The sequence below is a fragment of the Sphaerodactylus townsendi genome, linkage group LG02, assembly GCF_021028975.2.
Source record: "Sphaerodactylus townsendi isolate TG3544 linkage group LG02, MPM_Stown_v2.3, whole genome shotgun sequence".
Lineage (NCBI taxonomy): Eukaryota > Metazoa > Chordata > Lepidosauria > Squamata > Sphaerodactylidae > Sphaerodactylus > Sphaerodactylus townsendi.
Genome location: NC_059426.1, coordinates 132,604,756 through 132,617,743, shown reverse-complemented (window position 1 = coordinate 132,617,743; position 12,988 = coordinate 132,604,756).

The window sequence follows — 12,988 nt, the reverse complement described above, 5'->3', positions numbered from 1 at the left end:
TGCTCTATGTGGTAGTGGTGGAGATGCACACAGACCTCTTTTGAACAGTGCTATCCTGTTCATGCGCAATCGCATAGAACTGTTCATCCAAAACTTCTCAATGAGCTTTCATCAGTTTTGAGAGTTCATACACACAGTTCCTTATGCAGTTAAGAATGTACAATCAAAATTTCAAATTGTTTCAGCTTCCTTTTAAAGTCATGAAGGTCTTGTTTTCAAGCTGTTTGTTAAATGATACTGAGCTACTGCTTTGCCCTATTTTGATAGTCACAAGAACAAAAACAGAAGTGTCATTAGCCATCACTTACCCTAATTACTGAGGCATCATTAACTACACTTATGATTGTCAAAGTATTAAGGAATTTTAATTGATCAACCATTTGCCTTTCCATTAACCAATTAATCAACTGATTCAATTAACTAATTTTCTGATATATTCAAATAAATGTGCACATTAGTACAAGATAAGATACAATTTAATAAACAATATTTACCACTCACTATAAGAATTAAACAGAGGTAATCTTTAAGATGAGTGGTTTTGAGAACCTGGTATGAGAGGTAAGTGTTGTTCCATTGACTGGAAATTGAGTCCCACCAAAAAATTCCATGGAAATTTCATCAGTGGAGTGATTTTTCTTCCTCCTCTCTCCCATTGTAACCCCCAAAGGCCCATGAAATGCAGTTTTTTAGTAAATAAGGGTACTCCCAAGGCCAGTATAAGGCCCACAGTGGTATGGGGAAATTTTTGAATACCATTTTCCCTTCCATCAGTAAAAATGTTCCATGTGGCAAGTCAAGTGCCATTAACAAAACTATTGTACAAATGGAAAACTGCTCCAAAAATCCAGCACTTCCTATTGGGCTTCAGAAGAAGGAAGGTGCAGTCTTAACCAAAGGGCAACTGGGACAGAAGGCCTGGACCCCACACTTGGGTGGAACCAACTGCCCAGGTTGCTCCTGATACCTCTCACACCTGCTCCATGAGGGGTGCAGGCAGCTGGTTTCCTGCAGCAGCATTGGCTCCTGCCCATCTCACATGGAATGGGGGTCACACCTTGCTTAGCCCTGGCAATGATTTAGCAGTAATTCTGGGGTTAAATTTTGTGCTTTGACCCAGGACTCAAGAATCACTAAAACAGCACCAGGTAGAAGAAATTTCTCAAAAAAATTGGAGGATTAAGGGGAAGCGTCTTCATTATGATAATGTGCTTATCTTGCATTTTAAATAGTGATTTTTCAGTGGGCCACCCCTGCATGGCTCTGGACATTATGAGATGAATAAGGTGTCTTTCATGGTTAACCCTTGTCCTGTACACTTAGATATAACAGGGACCCTCCATCTTGTGTTACAGTTTTCACAGGTTATGAACTTATTTTTAAGAGAATCTCCACTGGCTGCTAAGAGCGTAACAGCACACAAATATCTTAAAGTACCAATGGGAAAAATAACTCGGCTTGGCAATGCTTTGGGGAAACAGCTCACTTGGCAATGCGAGAGGCAGACTGGGAGGGGATATTTTAGTCTATGTATATGGGGAAATATAGCATGGAGTGTTCCGCAGAGCAACACAAGTAGTCCAAATTGAGTTTTAAATGTTTATATAAATTTGGTTTCAAACACACACACAGGAAGATATGGAGGCACATACACACAAGTTCCTAGAGCTATAAAAATGTGAGAAAAATAGGTTTGGATGATAGAGAGGGAATTGGCAAGCAGCAGGGTGATATGTTACCTAATAGTTCTAATGCAGCAGATGAAGTAGAAGACAGGGACTCTATGCCAGCACAAAGATCCAGTAGAAGCATGATATCGTGTCTCACACCAACTTCACCAAGGGAGGTTCAAGTTAGAAACGAGCAATGGGCTCAAGGTGAGCAGGGCTTTTATAGAGTGGATCGTTAGTTTGGCAGGAGAAGAGACCCTTTGCATTAAGTTTCGTTTCCTACAGCTGTGCTGGCTTGCAGGGGCTGAGCTAATCAATAGCTCTATCTATTGTCCTAAACCCAGAGGTTGGTAGCCAATTGTTTCCTTGATTACATTAGCAACACCTTGAATAGGTGTTTGGAAGAGCAAGTGTCTGGCTATTGTAATTTAGCTGAGGCAGCAAGATTGAATCAGGGATGGGAGAACTTAGGGGCTTTTAGGAACAGCTGAAGGGAAGGAAGGTTGCAGCATCTCAATTCAAGGGATATTTTACATTTGAAACTCTAATGATTGTAGCTCTGGCTTGGGTGTGAACATCTAGGAGCAAATGAGTAGCTTTATTTCCTACTGACTGTTTGCTATCTTTGGGCTTGCTGTTAACCCATTTTATCCTGCGCCACACCATATATATTTGTTAGCCTTAATATCACTCAGCAATATATATCTCATATATACTTTATGTTTATAAATATCCCAGCTTGGATGCATGATTTACAATGTGGGGTGGAAGGGATACATAACAGTCCCCCCTTGAAACCAACGGAACGGAGTGAGGGTGGTTTCACAAAAGGAAGGAGGATTAGGGTGAGGAATGCCTCCCCTAGAGGCCTAGGTGACCCAGGGATGAATCCTTGCCTTCTGCTTCTATGTAAAAGCATATTCTAAACGCGATTGGAACAGCACTTGGAGAGCTTATCTGATTTAGCACAAACATATGTCCTTAGAATAACTTGCAAGGCTTAGAGTACTAAATTCAAAAGAAACACTTAATTACTTGACTAATATTTCAAAACGGGTGGAGGAGAAAGGAGGGAAGGATAAAGAGATGAAGAGAACATTCTAAATTCAAAGGCACATTCCACAAACTGGGTACATAAACATTTCAAATGTGAAGCAATTAAGTACAATACATGAATAAAATGACATTTTTATTAAGCAGGAACCAAAATCTTCAGGAGCCACTGTCCTGAATGGTTGGCAGAGTGGCAAAGGTTAGAGTCCAGTTCATGGCTTGGCTTTGGAGTCAAATGGCAATATTTCAGCAAAGGCATAAGGAATTTGCAGCAAAACTTCTTCTAAGCAGCAGCGATTTGTAAACATCCATTTTTGGTGCAGGCATCTCCCTTGCTGGTAGGGAGACTAAAGGCGTTGGCATATACAAAGCTTTTTGCGGGGCACCCCCCCTTGCGAGCGAGGAGCACTGAAAGTGGCATCCATTGCCATGGAAACCAAAGCAGCAAGGGAGAACACGGTATCAAAACAGCAGCGATTGACAGGAACACTTGCAAACACAGCAAACACGTTGTTGGAGGGGGTGCCAAGACCAATTCCATAAAGCAAATATTTGTAATAAAAAATAAGCGTCAGGGTTCTCATTAGACTGGTACTTCGGCATTTCCAAGGCATCTAGGTTCCTGCATTGGGGCTGAAAAGTGGTTAGACAGAGGCAGAGGCCATTAGGGCATGCCTGGAGCTGGAATGCTGTTTGTGTGGCGTTCCATAGATAGCGGTGCTAGTTGGGAGGTACGCTGGAAGCATAGCAATTTTTTAAATAAAAAAAAGGAATTCAAAATAAAAAAAACTTTTTGCAAGCGTGACGCAGTTAAAAAGGTCGAAATAAATACAATTTAAGATAGCACCAAAACTTAGAGACTGAAGTAAAAAGAAAAATTACCTTTCTGGGGTTTGTCGCAGTAGGCCTCATGGGCAGAAGGGCAAATGTATGTAAGCCTGCTGACTTCACTGAACTGTGTCGCGCTGTGTAGGCACCAAGAAGTCTGGGTCTGGTGGCTACAGTGGGGTGGCTTAAGTGCATTCTGGGTATGCATATAAATTGTAAGCGAAAATCAAAAATAAAAATTTGTAGCAAAAAGTACACTATGAAAAGATCAAAACAAAGACGGAATAGCGTAAAGGCGTCTTATGATAATAAAAAGAAAAATGCTGGGAGTATATTGTGGCCAGGCTTGCCATATTTTAAAATGATCTTGGAGCATAGGTGGCTGCGGTTAAGAATGCAATGCTGCATATCACAGCATATAGCGCAGTAGGACTGGTTTTTAATTGTAAATATGTAGATATGTAAATCTACTTGTAAATAGTTCTAGGGAGTGACCCCGCTAAGGTCCTCCCGCCTTTGGTTTGTGAAAAATAGACTAACTTATATTGGCAATACTATAATACTATAATAAAATGAAGACTACTAATAAAAATATAAAAATGAACTAGGCATTACTAAGAAAATGAAGTCTACCAATTTATGCCATATATGCCATATATATATGGCATAAATTGGCATAAATATATATGGCATAAATATATATGGCATGTGTGTGTGTGTGTGTGTGTGTGTGTGTGTATATGTATGTATATGTGTGTATACACACACACACACACACACATATATATATATACACATACACATACACATATACACATACATATACGTATATATATGGCACATGTGGGTTGTGCTAATGCGGTTAGGGTGACCTTTCTGTCCAGGAAATACAAGGGACATTGTACATTGTGTGGATCTCTATATTTCCCTTCTGCAATCCAGTTACTTGGTTGTCAGGGCCAAGGACTTTAGTGCTTGTCCCTAAGTAAGTGTGCATTGTACCTCTAGTTGGGGCATTCCCAACACTCACTCATTTTGCACCCCTCCCCCCCGTCTCATCTTCTGCCTTTGCATAAACATTTATAGATTTGTTCCTATTGGCATGGCTGTTTTTCATTTTGAACCATAGAGAATCAGCTGCAAAACTTTCTTTTCATTTTTTTTAAAAAAACTCTACTCACCTTTGAGTGTGTATGTGCATTTGTGTGTTTCCTCCATTTGTGAAGATAAAGGGTTACATTTTCTCTCTTTCTCCAGGGCAGCAGAGTCGGAGGGGGTGCAATTTTGGTTCTTGCCCCAGGTGCCATTTCCTGTAGATATGCCCCTCCCTGGATGAAACCACAACCCTCCTCTTTTCCTTCCCCTGCCTTCTGCCAAAGCCCTCTGGGCTCTCCTCTTGTGCATCTTTAAACCTCTATCTACATCTAAACTTGTTGCATGCCCCCTGACAGGCACACTTTCACCCACAGAACACACACAAACAAATGAATTTAAAAATACCAGAGTTTTTTTTAAAAGTCATCCACAGTAAATGACACCAAATTGATCAAAAAAACAAAACAGCCATACACATACACCAGTCTTTCCAAGCAGGTCTGTACTCTACAATCCAGCAAGAGATTCTCTAGGAAATAGCTGGGAAGGGTTCAGAGCAGTCATCTGATTTTTTTCCCTGTGATTCCTCCTCTTTGCCAAAGAGGATGGACTTATTAGCCAGGGCCAGCTCTCCTTACCTTTCACTGATATTAGACTGGGTAGAACTGCCTCATTTTCCTCCTCCCTCCTGTTTCCCAGGAAACAGGAACAGAAAAAAAGACCAAAGCAGCAATGGCATATCTCTGATATTCCCAAAAGAATCCCCAGACAACCCAAAAATTTCAGTAGTAAATTGTGGACTCCTGTATATTTTTGGAGTGGAATGACTTGTTCTATTTCAGACACTCCTAATTCAAAATGAAACAAGAAATTTCAGAAATAAGTATGGGTCAGAAATATCCCAATGCACACACACTATTAATCCAGTCAGAAAGAACAGTTAGGTATTAATGCAAGCATTGACTTCAGATTAAACCCATGAATCTAATGTACACTAAAAATGCTGATTATAGGTTGCATTTGAATATCTATTGAAACTCTTCTTTGTCCCAAAAATGTCCCAGATAGTCTTCTAATACCAGGTTTGCTAAAACTATTCATTGTGATGAAATTGATGATTAGAAGTCATTTGGATGGGTGGGAAGAAACATCAATTGTGACTTGCTCTAACTGGTAGGAGCAGAAATTGTGAAGTCAATCTCAATTATTCTAATAGTAAAGGTCAGTACATAATTGCAAATTTCTACCAAATCTTATTTGCACAAATCACCCCCATGAACTTTCTCAAGTACCATACAACTGGAAGTACATAGAGTGATTTCTATGATCACAGCAGTGCTAAGTCCCATTGTGACTGTGAAGAACTGTGCTATGAAGGATATCCATGAACTAAATGTTCATTCAGTACTTTCTCTATGAATGTATGGGCATATGTGTGCCTGATTAAAACTTCCTGTAGAAATTTTCAGTAGCACAAATAAATGTAGGGAACAATATCGTATCAAATAAAATATTACAACTAACTTGGTTTGGCCCTGTGTTTTGATAGTGAAGCAGCAGACTTCACTAATAGACTCTATTATCCCAATCCAGATGAGGGTGGGGCTGAATGGCTATTGGAGTCAGAGCAAACTTGTGCCAAAATGTTTTTTCTTCAAGCCAGCTTAAATGGCACTTATGCCAGTCAGGAGGAAAAAGAGGGAGGTGGGCACTGAGGAGCAATGTGGTACCTGACCTGTTTCTGGCCACTACTCCCACAGCTGCACCAGACTAACATGGAGGCTGACACAGCTAGGGGCATTCTGGGGGCATTCCTGGAGGCAGAGTTGACCTTAGTTGCTTCCCACCAGGATTTGGCCATGGGAAAACCAGAGGCAGACAATATGGGTGGTGTAAATCTATTTAGAAGAAGAAGAGTTTGGATTTATATCCCACCTTTCTCTCCTGTAAGGAAACTCAAGATGGCTTACAAGCTCCTTTTCCTTCCTAACCTCACAACAGAAATCTTTTGAGATAAGTGAGGCTGAGAGAGTTCCAAAGAACTGAGACTAGCCCGAGGTCACGCAGCAGGAATTTAGTAGTGCGGAAACATATCTGGTTCACCAGATAAACCTCTGCCACTGAGGTGGAGGACTGGGGAATCAAACTCTGTTCTCCAGATTAGAATCCACCTGCTCTTAACCACTACATCACACTGGCTCTCATTTAGCGCTAGGGAGGGCTTTCCAGGGTGGGTTTTGTTTTGTTATGTTTCTGCTTTTTCTGCCTCCCCATTCTGTCAGAAAGCCCTCTAGAGGCACTGGCGTGGTACAGCAGCAGCACTGTCCCTGGTCAGTGGATTGTGTTGCCCACTTCTTTGCCCTAGATTATGTATTGTTTTGCCAGTACAGCAGTCTAAATGGTATGTTCAATCTATTAATCAGAATATAATTTTCATTTTAGGATACATTAAGCAATAATATACAGACTATATGGATATAAAATAAATTCATAATGATACTTAATAGAACTATCCTAAGTCTTATTTACAATCCTTATTGATATTCACACAGCATGAGAATTCAGTTTCAGCAGTGTTCCTGTCCTTGCATCAAATACCACAATGAAAAAAGCTCACCTGTTTTCAAAGAAAATAATATTTCCAATGTTCAGCAAGATACTGTATAGTACCATTTATCAAATGAATAGTTATCTATAAAGTACCTTGAAAATATAATATTCATATATTAAATTGATAGAGGGGGATAATTTTTCCAGAAAAAAATTATCACACCAAGAAACTGCAAAAAGGGGAACAAAGACTGTAGCATTAACATTAGCAAAAGAGGTTTAGAGACGATTCTCAATGCATTAGATCATTAGAGATTAATTTGATAAACACTTCCAAAACTTATAGCCCACTCCATATGGGTGGAGTAGAATGGGCTGTGGGAATGGCATGATCCTGCGACAACTCATTTACCTGTCCCACTGGCATAAGTGGCACCTATGCCAGTAGGGAGGGCAAATAGGGAGGTGGGTCTAAAAGAGGCTTCTGCCCCCAGGGCTGCATTGGCATAAAGGAGGACACTGATGTGGCTGGGGTGTTCCCAGAGCTTCCACTGGGCTTTTGTTCTGGGAACACCCCTAGTGCAGTCCTCTGACTTATGTCATGCTAATACATGGCATAAGTCATTTTTTTCAGTTGAGTTTTTCCAGGTGGTGGTGATGGGAGGTTCCCTGCTGTTTGCTGCACCACCTGGAGCTACATTGAAGGTGGCATGGTGCTGCCTTTCCCACACCATCCCTAGCTGCTGCAGTGCTCCCCTAATCTGGATTGGGCTGCTCGACATTAAAAATTCATACATCCATGGTTATCTCTTGCTGATTTACAGGTGTTTATGGAGAATCACAAATGAAACATTCATTTATTTTCAATGACAATAAGGCAGTTTCCCCACGATCAATATATCCTGGGATAAGGAAGTGAACCATCCCAGTTTGGGCATGAATTCCACAAGACTTTCGTGCCTAAATCGGGCCCACCCCATGAGATTTGCCTTATCCTACGGCTCACAAAAAACAATAAATTGGTGGTATTTTTGAAAAAGTGCGCACCAAGTGCACCCATGCAAACACCGCAGGAGATGGGCTGGTTTATTTTTCTGGCATTGCTGCCTGCTCTCCCCTCCCCTTAACTGCAGCCAATCAGAACATCGGAAAAACGGAATCTACAAACATACGCAAATGACATAAATGATGTAAACTACATAAACTACGTAAACATTCATGTGGAAAATGAAAATAAACCAGGGGCTCATGCATAATTCACTGGAGTTCTTCCTCCCAGCCTGAACGCACTGACGGGCACCCGGGCAAAGGGAGAAACTGGGATAAAAACACCCTGGGATATATGATCCCGGTTCTATCCCAGGATATTTTGTCTGTGGGGAAAATGCCTAAGTGGGATCCTGATAACTGCGAATGAAACGAGTTTGCAGAAGTTATTTTTGCACCTTTCTCTTCCCACTAATGTCCTCTGAGAAGCTGCTCTATGCTTCAGAATCATGTGGGATGTAGCATTACAGGGATTTCAGTAATAAGGGGTGATTACAATAACTGATCTTCCCTGCACTTATTGTTCCATGAATGGAGCCAGAGATTGGGGAAGAGGTATTTGGAAGGGGGGAGGGGGGATCTGATTCTTTCTTCTCAGCTTCCCTTGTCCTATCCAACCTCAAGCTCCTTTGACCATCTGAGGTGACTTTGCAAGGGACAGAGAGGGCTGCTATGTGAGCAGGCAGTTCCCTTCAGTAAACACGCAGTTGGTTACACCCAATCAGACATTTTTTAGTGGAATCAGTTCATGCATTTGTGTGCTCTCACATATTGACTAATCAATTATAGAGAAATCAAGCAATGCATGTTCATGTGTGAAGCAGCCCCTAGTGATTAGAAACTGGGAGTCGTGTTCACTTAGCAATGCATCTGTGTATCAACAGGTTCTATCATTTTTGCTTATACAAATCTCCAGTTACCAGAACAACTTTATACTTTATACAGTCTTTATACTCTGGCCATTGGTGTGGGCAAAACCCTGTTGATTGCACACAACCAATTTTTTAAAAAGATATAGAAATTCATCCTTTTCAAGACAAAAATATTTCCGTCATGTGCTGAAAAGTATAATTACCCTGTTGTTAGATTTTTTGTTTCACTTGCAAGAACTATCTATCGTTTTCTTGACAACCAGCTAGTGTATATATGAATTGCTACAGTAAGCCTAGCCATGGGAATGAGAGTACAAAGACCGAGACTGACAATGAAGACTTAATTGGCCTTGGTGTCAGAATGACATGGTGTCTCAGGTTCTTAGATTAATGACAAGGAAATGAATGTGACTTGCTGCGCAACTTGAAAAGGAACCTGAAGAAAAACACAGCCAAGCTACAGGTGGTTTATGCTTATGAGCATCTCTCTACAAAACTGCTCAGCCAGCAACCTTCACTGTTTATTTATAGTCACATTCTAGGCATGTGTGGCTTTACACGACAGATTGGAGACATTCCATAATGGAAGGGCAGCCTACTGATGAGTAAGGCAAGGAAAGCAGGCTTAATGAAAATCAATTGGTACTCCAGGTACATTAAAATAAATTCTGAACCAACCGATTAAAAAGACATGCAGCCACCATTTGCATAAGCCACATGTCAGCAGGGGGAAACATTTCATTATGACACTTAAGGTTTTGAAATATGGCTCAACAGTGTGCACTTTTGAAGGTCAGTGCCAAAAGAAAGGCAGCAGAAAGGCCGTGAAAAGGGCAACAGCAAAGGATATGAATAACAAGTGAACCCTTTCCTAAATGATGGAAAATGACCAAGGTTGCAATCCTAGGAATATTTACTCATGTCATCTCCATTAAACCCAGTGGGATTTACTTCCAAGTAAGTATGCCTAGGATTAGCCTTATCCCACGGTTCATGGTTCAGTCTCAATATCTACAGTTATAAGGTATCATGGAACAATTGTGCCCATTGTACACAGATAACATGGTTCTCTCTTCAGGTCCAAATCCCAGAGCATACTAACTTGGTTGGAAGGCCTGTTTAGTTGGAAGACCTGTGTGAGAGAAATTCAAGGAAGCCTGGGCTGGAAGAACTTCTGAGGGGGACAAACAAGGTGACCCAGAGTGTATACTGTCAGCCGGTTGGGGAAAGTTCTATTCTGCTTTAAGTTACTGGCAAGAGTGTGAATCTCTTCATTAAGGGTGCCTAATTGACCAGTTAACATCACAATCAGGTTATGTAACAATAAAGGAAAGTTTCACTGAATTGAATCCAGACAGCTTTTCTGCTAGTGACAAAAAAGAGAGCGATCTCCATTGAGCACCAAAAAAAAAAAAAAAAAAAGTGCTGAGGATCATGAGATCTGCATGTGCAATAACCCCATGGGGCAAGGTATAAGGAAGGGAACTGGGCGATATTGAATGGCCAGATCCAATCCATTGAGAGTAAGGAACTGGCATCGACAGAACAATGTGACTAATAATGGATTGCTTAAAATCTACACTGGTAGACTGGTTAATTGTGCTGAGAATATATGACTGGTCCAATTTCACCCAGAACGTTTCCATGGCAGACTGGGGATTCAAACCTGGGTTTCCCAGATCCTGACACCTTAACCACTATGCCAGATCCTGACACCTTAACCACTGGCTCCCTCAAGTTTGAGATTACAGTGAGCAAAATGCCCAGTTTTTGAAACAAAAAATATTCTGCAAACCAAGATAATTATGAACCAGAGGGCAGATGTCTTATTGGGGCTGAGTTTGATACCAGTGCATAAATCATTATCATCTGGAGAACTAGGTTTGATTCCCCATTCCTCCACATGAGCGGCAAACTCTTATCTGGTAAACCAGGTTTGTTTTCCTACTCCTAAACATGAAGCTTGCTGGGTAATCTAGGGCTAGTCACAGTTCTCTCAGAACTGTCTCAGCCTCACCTACTGTGGTGGGGAGTTTGTAAGTCAAAGGTGAGGTATAAATCCATTTTTTTCTTCTTCTTTTTCATCTAGTGTACAGATTTTTTAAAAGACAAAGGGAGGTAGGAATGGGATCTCCCCATACTTTTCTGGCAGGTGGTCTGCAAGAAAAAAGGACTCAAAATTAGCTAGACTGAACTATCATAATCTTTTGTGAGAGTCTTAAGCAGAGACTTACATTGGTCTAAGGCTATTAAAGTCAATGGCCTAATAAGGGTATAATTGTTTTGAATTGTACAGAAAGTAGCTTTCTGGGTCTTTGCTTTTTTGTGGCACAGGCAGTAATACAAGTGATTTCACACTATGGGACCAATGATGTATGTAATCTATGTAAAAGAAGCTATGTAAAAGATCTATGTAAAAGAATCATAATAGAATACCTGCTTTTAAAAACAACATTAAAATATTTCCAAATAGACCAAAGTACCTCTTTGAATCCTGGCTAATATATATATTTTTAATATTTTTGCATATGAGTAAATGTTTGTAGGAAACAGTAATCATTCTGCCACTAAACCATAATCAATTACAGTCTGTATTGGTAACAGCCAGATTCTTGGTGCCAGAATATTGCTTCGTTGGCAGCTGTTTGTTTTTGTTTTCAGTTCTTTGTATTTGGCTGCAAATAGACACCACCTGCAGAATTCCTGTTCTGCTAATCTATAACTTTAGTAGGCCCTAGCTTCTGTGCAATCAGCCCTGAACCCACATTTTTCATCTGCCCATGCAACATGGCCAGTTGATTAGGTTGGCTTGCCCCAAGATACTCAGCAGCTTTGTCTCTTGCCCAGTGCTTTCATTACCCTTTCACACACTCAGATGGTTTGCCAAACCCCTTAGCACATCCTCTAGCATGGCTCAACAATTCATGCTCTTCTACCCATGTTTCCTTGATGTTTTTACAATTTTCAGTTACACCTGGGCCACAATGTTCCTGGCTGCATTTAAATTAGCCCAATGTTCTTCATATACAAAATTACCTCCAGAACTACAGTTCATCCAGTTTTTAGCGCCTTTAGCAAACCTTCAGCACAGTCGATGCACTTATTTAAAATGTGCAAGAATTTAATTGAACAGAATATATGCATTATCAGTGGCTGGTTTTCTTCTGGAAGGAATGACTAGAATACTGTTAAAGAAATATTAGACAGCCTGACTCCTGGGCAAGTCCATAAACCGAAATGTAATATTGATGTGGCATGATTTTACTGGGGGTAGGTTGCCATGTTGCGATTGGGTAGGTCCTGATGATGTCTGGGGGGGGGGGGTCTATTGGGGTTGACCTGGTGTTTCTGATACTGAATAGTAATATTAGTAATATGCGCATGTACCACTAAGCATGTACTACATGATATCTGTGCAATTCGAAGTCATGTGGCTTCAACTAGGTTGACTATTTATTATGCTAAGTAGACTAGCAGAGGTTATTACAGCTGCAAAATTGCTAATAGCAAAAAATTGAAAACTAATAAACATCTTGTGAGGCCAGAACCCATGTCTGGCCTGCACAGCTGTCTTGAGAAAAGATAGGTTAGGAAACAGACCCCCAAAAAGCAGCATCAGTCCCCCAAAAAACAGCATCAGACATCAGAAACAAACAGAAAGTTTTACTGAACAGAATATAGATCTCTGACAGAAGGTGAGCCCTCCCAAGGGAGAGGCACACTCCGGGTGCTCTCGAAAGAGAGACACACCCACCATACGAAATACGTTAGTCTTTATAGATACAAAGAATACATACGTCATAGTTCATCCCCATACCTGTAAACGTATCCCATAAGATCATTCCCCTTTTGTGCTACACGCATGAACCCTAA